Source organism: Lolium perenne, chromosome 5, assembly GCF_019359855.2.
Source record: "Lolium perenne isolate Kyuss_39 chromosome 5, Kyuss_2.0, whole genome shotgun sequence".
Classification (NCBI taxonomy): domain Eukaryota; kingdom Viridiplantae; phylum Streptophyta; class Magnoliopsida; order Poales; family Poaceae; genus Lolium; species Lolium perenne.
The window spans coordinates 176,030,872-176,046,543 of NC_067248.2; the positions used below are offsets into that span (position 1 = coordinate 176,030,872).

The following is a 15,672-nucleotide window of genomic DNA, read 5'->3' on the forward strand; positions in this document are numbered from 1 at the left end:
TCTTCTTACACAATCAAACAACAAAAACCTCCTATGTCGTGCGACAGGGTTTTCTTCTGAACTCTTATTTGTGAAGAAAACCTTTTCCATTTCCCTTGCAGTAAATACCAAGAATTCCACTGACATTATCCTAGAAGTATCAGCACGTCTCTATCATCACTATTGCAAAAAAATGTACTGAATGCTTTCAACAAAACTAAGATATCCGCTGCTAACAGTTCCTCTTCTATTTAAATTAAAAGAGATAGCTTCTATTCAATGGAAGATACATAATTACACATGTTGGTTTGGTTGTCCAGTTCGGGAAGGAGTGTATAGCAGATACCTAGATTTACCGAGGATGACCCTAAATACAGGTTCAGCCCCCAGTGACTTTGAAATATCCAAAGGATCACCCTTCCACGCGACCTTTTCCATATTCATACATAATTCCTTGCTTCTTACATATTTTCCCAACAATTCCACCAATCCATCCTAACTTGAGAGTAGTTTTAAAAGAACCTTCTTTACTAAAGGGATAAAAATAGGAGGGGCTGAAATATTAGAAAAGGGGACAAGAAGTGCACATAGATATAAGCCATGACCTTATAATATACAAACCAGGAACTCTTTCCTCAAAGACCATTCTAAGGCCTAAAAAATATCAAGAAAATCATATAATACTCGAAAATGGAAAAGTGCACTATATATTGAAATCACTGTGATGCCTCTACATCCTTGCAAACATCAACTCTGATCCTGAGTTTCTGAATCAACTGGTAATGTTTGACATTCTCAGCTACACTTCAATTGTTGCATCTCAACTCAACTTAGTGAATACATCTTCACCCCTGAGATGAGAGGTTACAGTAAGAATGGTGTTCTAGAATCTGTATGTATTCTCAATCATTCAATACTCCTACATACATAGTACAGACTTTCGTAACGGGATATAGATGTAGAACATATCATAGAGAACTTCAAATGCTTGTTTGTCATTTAGACAAGTAAACATAAATGAATTTACAAAAGATCTACCAAATTGAAGGTCACTGCTCAGCAGGTTTACTTCATAGTAGTGGAAGCCAAAACAAAATACAAAGATCATTCGTGAAATGGCTTCCATACTGGATATAGAATTTAGAACACAAGGGATCTTTTTGAATAATAGGAAATAGGCCTGTGTGTTGCCCGGGGCCATCCATATTCTAGTTTATACAACTGATTAGCGATTTCGCGTAAGTGCAAAATTCATCAAGCAAAGTGGTGAGGCTTACCAAGCAACATAAATATATTAATTTCAGTGAGAGATAAGCAACTATACATGAATAAATTGGCATAAGTGGTAGCAGAACAGCATAAGAGCACTATCCTCTCATTTTTCTCATCCACCTCAAAATCCCCATCACCTTTCCGCAACTCGCCAACGGCACAAGCCAAATTGTAATTTGCGGGTACTTACCTGATGATCAGTCCTGGCACGACCAACTCCGCGAATAGTGCTATAGAACATATCATCAAACGGTTCAGTGGGCTCTTTCATCGGCAGCCTCGCTAGATTCTACATCCTAAAAAGGATACTGAAGTAACGTTGCACTTGAACAAAGTTGCAAATTTCGGTTGAAAGAAAACATGGTCTTATACTGGACTTTACTGAACAACTTGATGTTCTTTCAGTTAACCTTAATGTAGCACACCATCGTGACCATGTTCATTGCTCTAGTAGCAAAGTGAGAAGGGAATAATGAACCTAGAACCTGGTGTGATTTATAGTTCATGTACCTCCTGTTTATCGGTGGTCCACGAAAGACCTTGCGTGGGCGGGTTGCGCAGTCTCTCCTCCAGCAGCATCCTCCTCATCCTCTCCCCAAAATTTATTTCCTCTTCCATATTTTCTGAGCAGCAGAACAGAGAGGTACAGTTTCTTCACTTACCAGCCATACATAACTTCTGAACCCACTCTCTGAACATACACAAGCAGGGTGAACATTTTTTCTTTTATTGTTGTTGTGGATACCTGAGGTCCAAAGATTGAAAGGATGTTGCCTCGTTACCTTCCTGTTCCAGCTACTCTCCGACCCAATGCTCTGCGCCAAGAACATCAACAAAAAGAATTACCCCAAAAAACATCTCTAATAATAATTCTGAATTTCGCCAAATTTAACTATTCTGAATGGGAGCTTACCTTGCATCTCCTGAGCTGACGCTCGTCTTGCGCATTGCTGCTGCCCCTGTTGGAGTGGGGGAAGTCGGCGACGGTGTAGGACCAAAGTCGATGACGACGCGAGGTCCCCAGATTTCTAGGGTCTATTTTCCATGTGATGTGGGAAGTCGGAGGAGGGATGCAGTGGAGGAAAACAGGACGCGACAGTGGCGCACCTCCGTTAGGGGTATCCCGTCGACCTCGGGGTGATGAGGGCCATGGCGAGGTGCTGAAGGGCGTGCCCTCGTCCTGGTAGAAGTGGGGCTGATGGGGGGGAGGGGGGCGAACAAGAAACCCTAGCACCGCCGCTCGTCGGCAATGGAGGTGCCGGACGAGGAGGCCGGACTGAGGCTCCCGGAGGACGAGCGGCTTCTGGGGGTCACCGTCATCTCCGCGCAGGGGCAGGTGGCGGTGGCTTCAGGCGTATGCCGCGTGGGTTGATACCGCACACAGGCTCCAGATGCGCGCAGCCCGACCGCTTCGGCGACCTCGACTTGGCGTGGCACGAGTGGTTCCTCTCCCGCGTGCACGAAGCCGCGCTCACTGAGGATTCCCGCGCCGCCGTCACCGTGGAGATTTACGCCTCGCCCAACGGGGCCTGGCACATCGGCGGGGACTCCTTGATCGGATCCGGGCGGTTCCTCCTGGGCGACAACCGCCTCATATGCCGCCCTGTTGGGTCCCCAGCCATGTTCGCGGTTGGTGTCCGCCGCCCCTCCGGCCGCGTCCACGGCCTCCTCAACCTGACTTCGCCTCCATCTCTGGCGGCCTCCCACGCCCTCAACATCTCCCCCGCCGCCTCCCTCAACGTCCTCCCCCTACCGTCGCCATCAGCAGTCTCTCCCCGCCGTCTCCCTCAGCGGCTCCGTCACCACCAGCAGTCTCTCCACGCCGCCCATCTTGGGGAGGGATGGCTGCATGGATCGATGGGTTGGATCATTGGAGGCGTTGCCCAATTTCTGGCTTTCTGGCTTGATTTGCGTGTGGGGGAGCGGAACGGAGAAAGGAAGACATAGTTTTTTTTGCGAGTGAAAAGGACGACGTAGGTTGATTGCCCAATTTGTGGCTTTCTGGCTTGATTTGTGGATCACGAAAATAGTGGGTAGATTTGGTGTGAGGGTAAAATGGTCAGTTGAAAATATGTTGGACGAAACCTCTGACTGGAGGAAACAGAACCAGTTCCTCCTTTTTAGATAGTAGAGATAGAGATAGAGAAAACCGCCCTTTCTTCTTCCTTCTTCGCATTCCCCACTTCCTCGCGCACAGAGTTCTTCGCTCTCTGCGCCTCCGCCGCTCCGTTCGTCGCTCGAACCTCGCCGCCCGGCGAATCCTCGTTGCTGCTCCGCCGGACTTCGCCGAACTTGGCCGCGCTGAGAATCCTCGCGGCGCTTCCTTTGGAGCCGCGGCATTGGTGCTTCACCAAGCTCTTCTCCACCTCACCGTCGCCGGACCTCGTCAGCAACCGCCAGTTCGCCGCTCCACCGGCGAACCTCTTCCTCTGCAACTCCGCCGCCTCAGGTTAGGCTTAACTCGCATTTGCCCCTCTTTTGCTTGATTTCTAGATCTTGGGCCGGTAGTGTATTTACTTCCTCTTTTCTTTTGATTTTTCTCTTACTCGTAGATCTTCGCGCAAGGGTAGATCGTAGGATTTGTGTTTTTTCGGGTCTGATCTCATGTCTAGCGAAGAGTCCTCCTCCGCTTCATCTTCCAGTAGCCAACATAGCCAATCTTCCGACGGTTTAACCGCCGATCTTGTCCAGATGGACACCGACTCCGGTAACGACCAAGAGGCCGGCAGCTCTAGCCAAGCTTCCGGCGTAGATCTTACCGGTGTCACATGCGGAGCCTGGATGGGCTCTAACGTTAGCCAATACGAGATTGATTGGCTTTACCGGTCCAGAAGGATTCCGGAGGGAGTATCCTCCCGGCTTCCTGGCGACGAGATCGAACCGGTGCCTCGGCCCGGTGAACACGTCGTTTTTCTCGCTCACTTCGAGCGCGGCTTCGGCCTCCCCGCCTCCGATTTCTTCCGGAGTTTTCTTGATTTTTACCAACTCCAACCTCACCATCTTCCCGGCAACGCCGTTTTCTACCTCTCTTGTTATGCCACCTTTATGGAGGCTTATATCGGCATTCGTCCCACTCGCGAGACGTTTGCCCGCTTCTTTGCTCTTCGGATCAATTCCGTTCAGGGTCAAGGAAATTCCTAAACCCAACCCCCCCCCCCCCCGTGCAATGCGGGTCTTGCATCATCGGCTCCCGCCAAGGGAGCCCTTTCTTCAAGTTTTCCGGTCTCGAGTCGTGCCGGTTATGGCAAGGGACCTTCTTCTACGTGAAGAACGACGGCGCCGCAGATCTCATCAATGTGCCACCTTTCAATCCGGCGCCGCCCAGAAAAGTCAACTGGGGCTTCAACCCGAAGACAAACCATGTCGAAACAAACCGGGTGGTACGCTTCATGGAGCAGCTGATGAAGGAGACTAACATCTGCTCCGACGATATCATCCGCGCCTTCATCTCGCGCCGGGTGCTTCCTCTTAAGCACCGGGCTCACAAGATGAGCGAGATGTACGGTCCCGGTGATCCTACCAAGATCACCGGCCTTCCTCTCAGCAAGAAGGACATTGTCCTCAAGGCTAGGCAGATCTGCCAGATTGCCATGCCGGATGATTGGGAATGGGGCTTCCGGCCTCTCAGTTCCACTAACCCTCCGACCCAAGAAGTAAGAAATTACGCAACTCGGGTCGGTTTACCGGTAACCTTTACGCTGTGGTTAACCTTCTTTTCATTGTTTTTAGGCCAAGGACCGCTTCCCCCGCATTGACGCAGATCGGCGAGGCCCTTGCCGGAAGCGTCCTCTGGATAAAGTTGACCCGGACCCCTACATTCACTGGCAGGATCTGAAGATGGGCCGGACGCCAGCCTTGCGCCTCGGTAAATCTCCACCTGAAGCATCCGGTTCGTCCGACGACCTGACCTTGCTTGAGGTAGCTCTTCTTTTTGATCTCTTATATTCTTCTGTTATTGTTCCTCTGTAGATGTTCCCTCAGCTAGCTCCAACCCGCAGATCCACGAGCACGCACCCCCCTGCAGGCCGAGGCCGACCACGAGTTTGTGGAGAAGCTCATGGCCCAGGGCCAGAAGAACAAGGCTCCGGCCTCTGACGCCGGCTCGAGCCAGGCCCCTGCATCCAAACGCTTCCGAACGAAACCCTTTGCGGGGAAGGTCGCAGGCGTGAGGCGCTACAAGGGCAAGCAAATGCCAACTTCTTCCGGGTAAGTTCTCGTTTCTCTGCTTGTTATGTTTTTACCAAGTTCTTTTCCGGTTGCTTTTTTCCAACCCTTTCTTTTTCTCTTGTTCAGCCCTGCGCTCAAGCTCGGCCCCAGGACCGAGAGCTCTCATGGACCTGCAAGGGCCTCACCTCCTCCTCATCCAAGCCCGGCACCATCTGGTGCCGGCAACGCTTCAGCCTCCCCTTTGGGAGGCACCACAAGTGCGGGGCGCGCGGCCCCTACACCGCCAGATCACCGCGCGGAGGAGGAACTTATCTCCCCTCCAGAGAAAGAAGACACCGGCGCCAGCAACACCGGCGCCGAAGAAGAAGCTGTCGGGCGGGTGGAACCTTTGGTTCCTCCCGTCCAGAAAAGAAAGAAGAAGAAGACCAAGGAGTCTTCCCCCTCCAGAGCCGCGCCGGATACTTCCGCGCCGGCTTCCTCCAACCTGGGTCAGGATGCGCCCGACGCTCCCCCTTCTCCCAGGACCACGCCAACGCCACCACCGCAAGCTCCTCGCGCCGAGCCAGATGGAGCCACGCCAACGCCGCCGCCGCCCAAAACCTTGAAGATCGTCAACGGGAAGGCGACGGCTTCCGGTACCTCTTCCGGCGGCCAGCAGCCCTTGGTGCTGCATGCCGCCCGCGCTGCTATCGCTGCCGGCGAAAAGGCCACCGGCCTGCTTGGCCGGATTACGGAGTTCCAGCGCGAAGGCCGGGAGCTGGGGCACTTGATGCCTGATACGTCTCCGACGTATCGATAATTTCTTATGTTCCATGCCACATTATTGATGATTTTTACATGTTATATGCACATTTTATGTCATATTTATGCGTTTTCTAGAACTAACCTATTGACGAGATGCCGAAGGGCCAGTTCCTGTTTTCTGCTGTTTTTGGTTTCAGAAATCCTAGTAAGGAAATATTCTCGGAATCGGACGAAATCAACGCCCAGCATCCTATTTTTCCACGAAGCTTCCAGAACACCCAAGAGTCGCCAGAGGGGAGGCCTGGTGGGCCCAGGAGGGTGGCCGGCGCGGCCCAGGCCCTGGCCGCGCCGCCTTACCCCCTGTAATGTCCCAGGTTTAGAGACGATCGAGGGGTAGATTTTAGAAAGGGATGTGCATTGCATAGTAAATTCTGGGGAAATTTCGCGCTTTTAAACAAAAACTGCATCGAAGGGGGACAAGTTTCTCTCTCGACACCTTACAGGGTTAGGGTTTCGAGAGTGCGACAAACTTGCTTCTCACTTCACTAGTTAGGGTTTTGAGATGTGAGAGGAGAGTTTGCTTGATTGAATTCCAAATGATATGACATGGTTGAATTCAAACCAAGGATGAATTTGAATTTCAAATTCAAACATTAAATAATTACTTTAAATAATTCAAATGAGGAAATTCATTAAGAATATAATCAATAATAATCAAGATAAACAATAATATGAAAGTCAAGCTCATTAGAGAAAACTTTGAGCTTTATTGATCATCACACACATTACAATGTCATTACAATATTTACAAGGGAAATAAAAGAATATTACAACACATTACATAAATGGGCAGAATAGCAAAATAAAGAAAAATTACAAGATTAATGATTCTAAACTAAGTTCTACAAGATCATCTTCATTTGATCTTGAACTTGATGAATTCCAAGCCCATTTTGAGCCATTGTTGATCCCTGTACAAAAACACAACAAAGAGAAATTATGCCAAGTGGCAAAGCCACTTGGCCAGTTAGAAAATCAAATGGAAAGGTAAAATGAGCAGATAAGCTCAATGTGGCCGAGCTGATCCAGGCCAAAGCCAGATGCACAGGATCTGGTTCACACAGCACACAAGCAGCACACACATCGGTGTGCATGCTCAACACACAGCACCGCCCGTGCATGTGACACAACACACACACAAGATCGGTGAGTCACCAAAGTGACCAGAGCCAAGCTGTCGACCGGGGAGAGTACAAGAAAGAACATATATAACCTTTTTCGGTGCTCAAACCCTAGTCATTTGCTCATCCATCGACAAAAGCAGTGGTAAGAACACCAAGAACAGCCAAGAACACCAAGAACGGATGAACAGCTAGAGCTGTCTCATCTATTCACAATCACCGAGAAAATAAACAAAGATCTCAAGCTTGCTAGGAGGAGAAGGGCAAGCAAACAAAGCATCACCGAAGCAATCCTCTACAACAACACTGAAATCTAGGAGCTGGAGTGAGGTATACCACACAAAAGCCTGAGCAAGATCATATCTTGCTCATACTTAAGCATACAACGCATCACTGGAGCACAGAAAGGGTAGATTACCCTGTGTGTGTCATCATTTGGCTACCAAGCCATTTGGTGCAAGCACGAGATGGGTAAGACCAATAGGTTAACATCCTTTGGGAACAACAGTTATGCAAATCCATGCATAACTAGAGGAATCCGGCTAAGAGTGAAACCATAGTTAGCCTAAACCCCTCACTAAGCACCTACGGCTAGCTAGGCCATCGGACTATAGACAATTACTGTCTATATTCTTTGTCAACATCAAAGGACCACTGGAAGTCCAATACCGGATCAAGCCGGTGAGCAATTGTTCCATTCCAGCAAGCAAACCCAACCATAGCAAGTCACGAGAGGCAGGAGCAACCATTTCTAGCAGATTAAGCTGCTAGGGTCACATCAGCTACCTAGCCACTTCAACAGATCACCAAAGCATCACATCATCACCCACTAGGGTTCGGGATGAGCTAGGGTACCCAACCGGTGGTTGGCATCCCTTTAGCCTCATTATTCCATCCATGAGATCATCATCGCAGAGCAGGTTCACATCATTTATCTACTTAATGAATCAAAGCTACACGAGATAAATGAAACAGAGAAGTAAGCTATGCACCAGGCCATGCGAGATGATCCAATGGATCATTGCAGATAGTAGCAGGGCTTGAGCAAACACAAGCCACCGTGTTACACCGACATCAGAGAGCATCGGCTAGACACAAGGATGAAACAGCAGCCATTCACCAAGCAACTGATGATCAGAAGATCATCAGGACTTGATCAAGCATGCTAGAATCCATTCCAAGCAATTAACACATGAACATATAATTAAATAACTGAACAATTGCATCACAGAAAGGAGCATCAGGCTTTATAATTGTATCCAGAAGCACATCAAAGGCTTGATGAACCAAAGGATCACAACATACAAGAAAAGTACATATCAATTCATCACTGGATCACACTGCTAAGCCAACAGTAATATTCAATTGAGCATGATCATGAATCTGAACAAAATGAACTAGCCAGAGGCACTGGTACCTGGAAGTATGCAAGGATTAACCACCACAATCAAGCCAGGGACAAGATTAAGCACACACAGTATGCCTTAGTGACAGTAAAAAAAAGAATAGGAGCATGCCAGTAAGCCATGAGCATCACTGGATGCTCATGAGCAACCACAGGAGGATCACAGCTAAAGATTACAATAAACAGAGATAGCTAGGAAGCATAGTGAGCAATTGAGCAAGAACAAGACAAAGACGCAAGCTAAGATCTATGGCGGCAAAGACAAGTCAAGCACAGCAGAGCACCAACATCAGTAGGCCAGCACCTCCACAAGGAGGGAAGCCATGGCCAGGGATACTGGAGGAAGAAGAAGAGAGACACAGGAGAAAGGGGGCGGCGGAACACCTACCTTGGTCGAGAAGATAGGCGCGGCCATGGCGACCATGGCGGCACACGCCAGAGAGCGGCGGCGCCAAGCCAAGCCTGGCCATGGCGACACCACGGCACCGCCAGCACCACGGCGGCGAAGCCAGGGCGGAGTCCAAGCACCAGGAGCGCTAGGAGCGGCGGGATCGAGCGGATCCCGTAACCCTAGCACCAGACGGGGACGAGACCGAGAGCGGCAGGTCGTCCGCGTCAGATCGACGCGGATAGGAATGACCGCCGTCGTGTGGCGCGTTGATTGCGCACCACGGCGGGGGCCAAGTCCGGCGAACCTCGCCGGAATCGAGCGGCGACGGCGGAGGCGACGCAGGTCACCAGAGCAGATTAGGGTTAGGGTTCGAGCGCGCGTGCGGAGAAGAGAGAGGAGTGGGGCTGGTCGAGCCGGACCGAGCCGGTCGGTCCGACCTAACCCACTGGGTTGCACCGACAGGTGGGCCCAGGGGTGTTTTTGTCTTTTCACAAACAAATAAAAATGCTGAAACTTTGAATAATAATAGAAAATTGATAAAAGCTCTAAAAAAATAATTAAAAATATGAAAATAGATCAGCATAAAATTCTCTATAATAATAAAATACAAAAGAGAGTTTTTGAAGACAATTAAAAATAAGTCTTTACTTGAGGATTTTAATAATCATTTAAATCACACATAAAATTTTTCAATAATAAAATAAGTCCATTAATGAAATGGGACTTCAAAAACACCTTGACAAAATTTCAAGGTTGTATTTTACTTTAATTCATGTACCCCCAAATTGTTCTTAGTATTAACCTCTTACATGAGATATTAACGACATCGGAAAGGGGGGAACAAACCCTAAAAATGGAATCATGAATAATTGCTTCTTTAACCATTGCCCTTATCGGACAATGATGCTATTTTTCAGAACAAGAGGACAAGGGTCAGTCCATACCTACCAACTGCAGAACTTTGCAGTGTTCAGGCAAGTTCATCACTTGCTCATGTCATTTGAGTATTTCTATCAAATTACTTGCAAAGTATTATGGTTATCACTATTGCATAAAAAATCAAAACCACTACTTTCATAACTATGAATATGACTATGTGGTGGGCAATGGAACCATGGATTGTGTTGATATGGTGGAGGTTCCATTTCAAGGGTTTATATCCATCTAGGATTAAACAACAAATGTCGCCAGTGATTCTTGTGCCGTAATACCCGTGTTAACCATAAGATCTGGAGTGGGACAGAGTAGTCAAAAGTGTTTCCACCTCTCGTACATCAACGGATGCGCTTACCGTAGACACTTGACCCAGGTTGGGCAAGCGGTGGGGTGGGGATCCCATTCTAATTCCCCACGGTAAGTGGTCTATGATGGGTTGCAGCTACCGGCGAAGGAGTTTGGTTAACGAGTCCCAAACTGTTGTCGTGGTCGGGGTCCACCCTGAAATTACGGGAATAATGGGACCGACGTGGACCCGTGGCTCGGCGCATGCAACAAAGGGTGGGTGTTCGAGGTAGCGGAGGAACATGATTGGCTAGACCTTATACCGGGCCTCACACCTAAGGAAGTGTGGACGGGAAAGCTGCCCGGTTGGCACCAAGGTTAAGATCTCTTATGGGTAAAGCAACACACCTCTGCAGAGCGTAAGAATCGTGGACTGTCACTCCCTCGTTCCGGGATTGAGGAAGCTGCGAACGCGGCCGGAAAGGAGCTCCATGAAGTTCTAGTAAACCGGTGAAGGCTGACGGACATAGCTCTTTGAAATAAAAGCAATCTCTTGAAGAAACGTTTATCAAAACTTGCATTGGTGTTAGACTTTCTGGTCTAATATCGTAGCTAGTGCATTAAACACCTCTTATCTATAATGAACTTGTTGAGTACGCTCGTACTCATACTACTCTTAAACCCCATGCTTAGATTGTCTGAACCATCTGGAGGAGGAGGACTACGACAGCAATGATGGAGCCGAGATCATCGGCTACGAGGAACCAGACCTCTCAGGAGGTGTTGAAGGCGTAGACTACATCATAGTCTACGGATCCGGGGAGGCTTCCGGAGGAGAACAAGCCTAAGGATATCAGGAGGAGTAGTAGTAGCCGAGCAGCACAAACTCTTACTACAGAGCTGCTCGATTAAATAAATGTTTAGTTTAATGAGACAATGGTATTGTAAGTTAAGTTGGGTTCACCTCGAACCCAGGAGTTATCCTCTTAGGACCCAAGAGGAGCTCCAAGACGACTTGTGTATGATGATTGTAATAATATGTGAATGAGTTATGGACCTTGCTATGTTCTGTTGTACTACTCTGAGGGATGTAATATTTGCGGAATGGTACTTCGCGAATGTTATATCAACGACTGGCATACTACAACATGCAGTGGTATGCAGGGTCACCACAGTTGGTATCAGAGCAAAAGCTTTGACCTTAGGTTGGAACCTAGTAAATGGGACTAAACGTTAGGAGTCAAATAGGATTAGTAAAGAATTCTCTAAAAATATGGTGTATATTCAATTGAGAATACAACAATCATATCTTTTAGTGCGATAATTCTTTATGATCTCTATTATGATGCATTATCACTAATCTTATAATCTTTCTATTTCTACAGCCAACATGGCAAGTGCACGACCAGGAAGAAACGTGAAAGTTATGGATTCCACACTGAACGAATACCAAGGAGGACTTGCTGATATCCTACGATCCATGTTGCTGGAGTTTGGGTGTGATCCCCAGATTCCAGTAAAGAAGTACATGTTCTATGATGGACCGGTGTTAGCCAAGTGCAGAGTAGGACTGCGACTTCCCGAATCCTTGGGAATGAGCGTAGTCATGCCACCGGAGAAGCTAGGACAACCAACACAGCCTACCATATAGCTGTTATGAGAGCCATAACCGACATACGGGAACATAAGACAAAAGAGCTTATGGATTCCGAGTTCTCCCATATTCCTCATAATCAGGAGGAGGAAGATCCTTTGCTCAACCACTACAAATACGCCAAACGCAAACCCATAGCAGCGGCAAAATATATGGATAATAGCCGTAATTTCATATCATTACTCTTTCAGCTGAACCATCATCTGATAGGAGCTATTGATACGATGCTAGAGGAATTTACCGAACCCAAGGAGGAGAGTAGGGAGAAAGAACCTATGGAGAATGTAGTGCACACACCAGTTTATTCAGCTGGTGACTACATCAGCTTTGATCCACTTGCACGGGAACCTACACCTGTTACACCTGGGAACTTTCTGGGTAGTTCCTATGGGGGATACGAAGGTGGCGAGGAATCCGGAAATAACCAGCGTTCTGAGACTCCAATCGAGAATTCTAGGGGTTGGCGTTGGGGAAATGATACTGGAACCCATAGTACTACTGAGTATTATGATGGAGAGATGAACGATGATGCAACAACCCAGAACCAGAGCTATCCTAGTAATGAAGGAGTGGATGCAGGATATCCGACACAGGTTGAGTCGGGTATGGGTTTTGGTAACCCTTATGGTGGGGCTACAGGAGAGTACACCCGATGGGTGGACTATGATGCACTCAACGATCAGTTTGTGAATACTGATTTCTCCTTAGGGTCATCATCGGATTCAGACTACAAGCCAACGGGGAGACCTTATGTTCCAGGGTCTATCAGGAGGACGACACGTTCGACCGGATGGAAGCCTGGAATGTACCGGGAGTGAAGACCGAGTAGAAGTCCACCAAGGGAGGCATGGCTATAATACACAAGTACCACGTGTATTATAGTTTGTAATATTTGTATAAATTTGTATATATACTTTAATAAGTGAGGTTGCATACTCACATCGACTTGAGTATTGTAATAAGACCACTTATGTATGTATATACAGGGTATATGTTTTGTATGATTTGGTTTTGCTTCTTGATTTCCATTGCGTGACTAGTTCTGTGCACAAGGTTGAGCTCAGAAAACTTGCGCATGGAGTAATTATGAGTATCATCTTGTGTTTCAGAACTAGGGGGATATGTCGGGAACGTTAGGAAACGAGACGGAAGCGCAGCGCATGGAGCGCGAAGCAAAAGAGAAGGAAGAGGCTGAGGGTGCAGCCAGAGATCGATTTCCACCACCACCACCACCCATGACGCAGCAGAACTTTATCCAAGACATGCAGCGGCGGAAGAGAGGCAGCGTGTAACATCGGAGCTGCAGAACAAATTCCTTCGGGATCTGATGCGGCAGAATAGAGTGGAGAGACTCGAGAACCAGGGAGTCACATTAGCAGACTTCCAAAACACCAAGCCGATATCTTTCGCATACGCGCTGCAGCCCATGGACGCGGAAGATTGGCTGATGGATACCGAGCGCAAGCTCAACACCGTTGGATGCAATGACCAAGAGAAGGTTATATATGCTACCCATCTGCTATGTGGACCTGCCGCATCATGGTGGGACAACATTGTAGCCGTGTATCCAGGCAGGTAAGGTATTTACCCGGGAGGAGTTCGCAAGGAAGTTCAGGGAATCCAATGTCCCCGAAAGTATCGTGGAACCGAAGCGTCGAGAGTTCGAGAGTCTCGAGCGAAGGATAAGGCAATCCTGACCTATGTCGTGGAGTTTTCAAAGCTGTCCCGGTATGCTGTTGAGGAAGTCAATACCGAGGACAAGAAGAAGAAGAGATTTCGAGGGGTTAAGTCCCCAGTTTAAGGTGCAGCTACGAATGATGAGAGCAACGGAATTCCAAGAGTTGGTGGATGCAGCCATCACTCTTGAAGATGACTTCAAACAACTGCAAGAAGAGAAGAGGAAGAAGGCCAAGTATGAGCCGAAGAGGTTTGTTAGTAACAAGCCTAACACCAGCTTGAGTTTCAAGCCACGGTATAACAACAACAACAACAACAACAGCAACCAGAGGAGGAACCAAGGATATCAGTCTGCATATCAGATTACATGCCATTCCTGTGGATTCAAAGGACATGTCGCGAAGGATTGTAAGAAACCCAAGATCATATGCTTTGGGTGTCGTCAGGAGGGGCACATGCTGAAGGACTGCCCCAAGAAGAATAGTGGAGGAGGAGGAAATCGAGGAAACACCGGAGGGAACTGGAAGAACAAGAGGCCCTTCGGCAAGCTGAACTGTACCAGCCTGGAGGAGGTGGTCAACTCTGACCAGGCGGTGATAGGTACGCTCCAGATACTCACTCATCCTGGCAAAGTACTTTTTGATACTGGTGCAACTACATCATTCATTTCTCAACAATTCATCATCAAACATGGGATTAGTTGCACTAAGTTAGATACACCCATAACCATACTTTCTGCGGGGGGAACGATATTAGTAACCCATGCCAAACAAAAACAAGTCATTATGATCAATAAGTGCGTGTTTGACGCGGACCTGTTCATTTTACCGATGAAGGACATTGATGTCATTCTTGGTATGAACTGGTTGGAAGCTAATGGAGCATTGATCGACTGTGTAAATAAGACGGTGTCACTAAAAAGTCCCGATGGAAGTAGAATGATCTACCAAGGCGACAAACATACTCAGATTGAAGTTGAGCTACAGCTGAATAGCATGAAGGAAGTGAAGTTAGAAGATATACCTGTAGTAAATGAATTCCAGGATGTGTTTCCTGCGGAATTACCGGGTATGCCACCAGATAGGGAGATAGAATTCACTATCGACCTAATCCCAGGAACAGCTCCGATTGCTAAAGCACCATATAAAATGGGGCCTAAGGAATTGAAAGAACTGAAGGAGCAATTGGATGACTTGGAACAAAAGGGATTCATTCAAGAGAGTGTTTCACCATGGGGATCACCTGTGATCTTCGTAGATAAAAGAGATGGAGGAAGAAGGATGTGCGGAGACTACAGAAATCTAAACAACGTCACAATCAAGAACAAGTATCCACTTCCAAGGATACAAGATCTATTTGATCAGGTTAGAGGAGCGGGAGTCTTTTCCAAGATTGATCTGAGATCGGGTTATCACCAGATAAAGATCAAGAAGGAGGACGTTCCGAAAACTGCCTTTGTCTCAAGGTATGGACACCATGAATACCTTGTAGTACCTTTTGGACTAACCAATGCCCCAGCAATATTCATGAATCTCATGAATAAGATTTTCATGCCATATCTTGACAAGTTTGTCATCGTATTCATCGATGATATCTTGATATATTCCAAGAACAAGGCAGAACATGCCGAACATTTGAGGTTAGTGTTGCAGACACTAAGGGAACACCAACTTTATGCCAAACTCAGCAAGTGTGAATTTTGGCTAGATCAAGTGGAATTTCTTGGTCATGTCATTAGCAAAGATGGAATCGCTGTCAACCCGAGCAAGGTAGCAGCAGTTTTAGAATGGGAAGCACCCAAGACTGTCAAGGAAATCCGAGGATTCCTTGGAATGGCAGGATATTATCGGAGATTCATTGAAGGATTCTCTAAGATCGCAGGACCAATGACAAAGTTGCTAAGGAAGAACACACCATTCGTGTGGTCAGAGGAGTGTGAGAAGAGTTTTCAAACTCGAAGGAGAAACTCACCACAAGACCG

General features: G+C 47.6%; 1 pseudogene; it reads left to right on the top strand.

Moving 5' to 3' along the window:
* Nucleotides 1–2,500: 2,500 nt before the first annotated feature.
* LOC127346232 (uncharacterized) lies at nt 2,501–3,202 on the top strand (annotated as a pseudogene).
* Nucleotides 3,203–15,672: the final 12,470 nt, after the last annotated feature.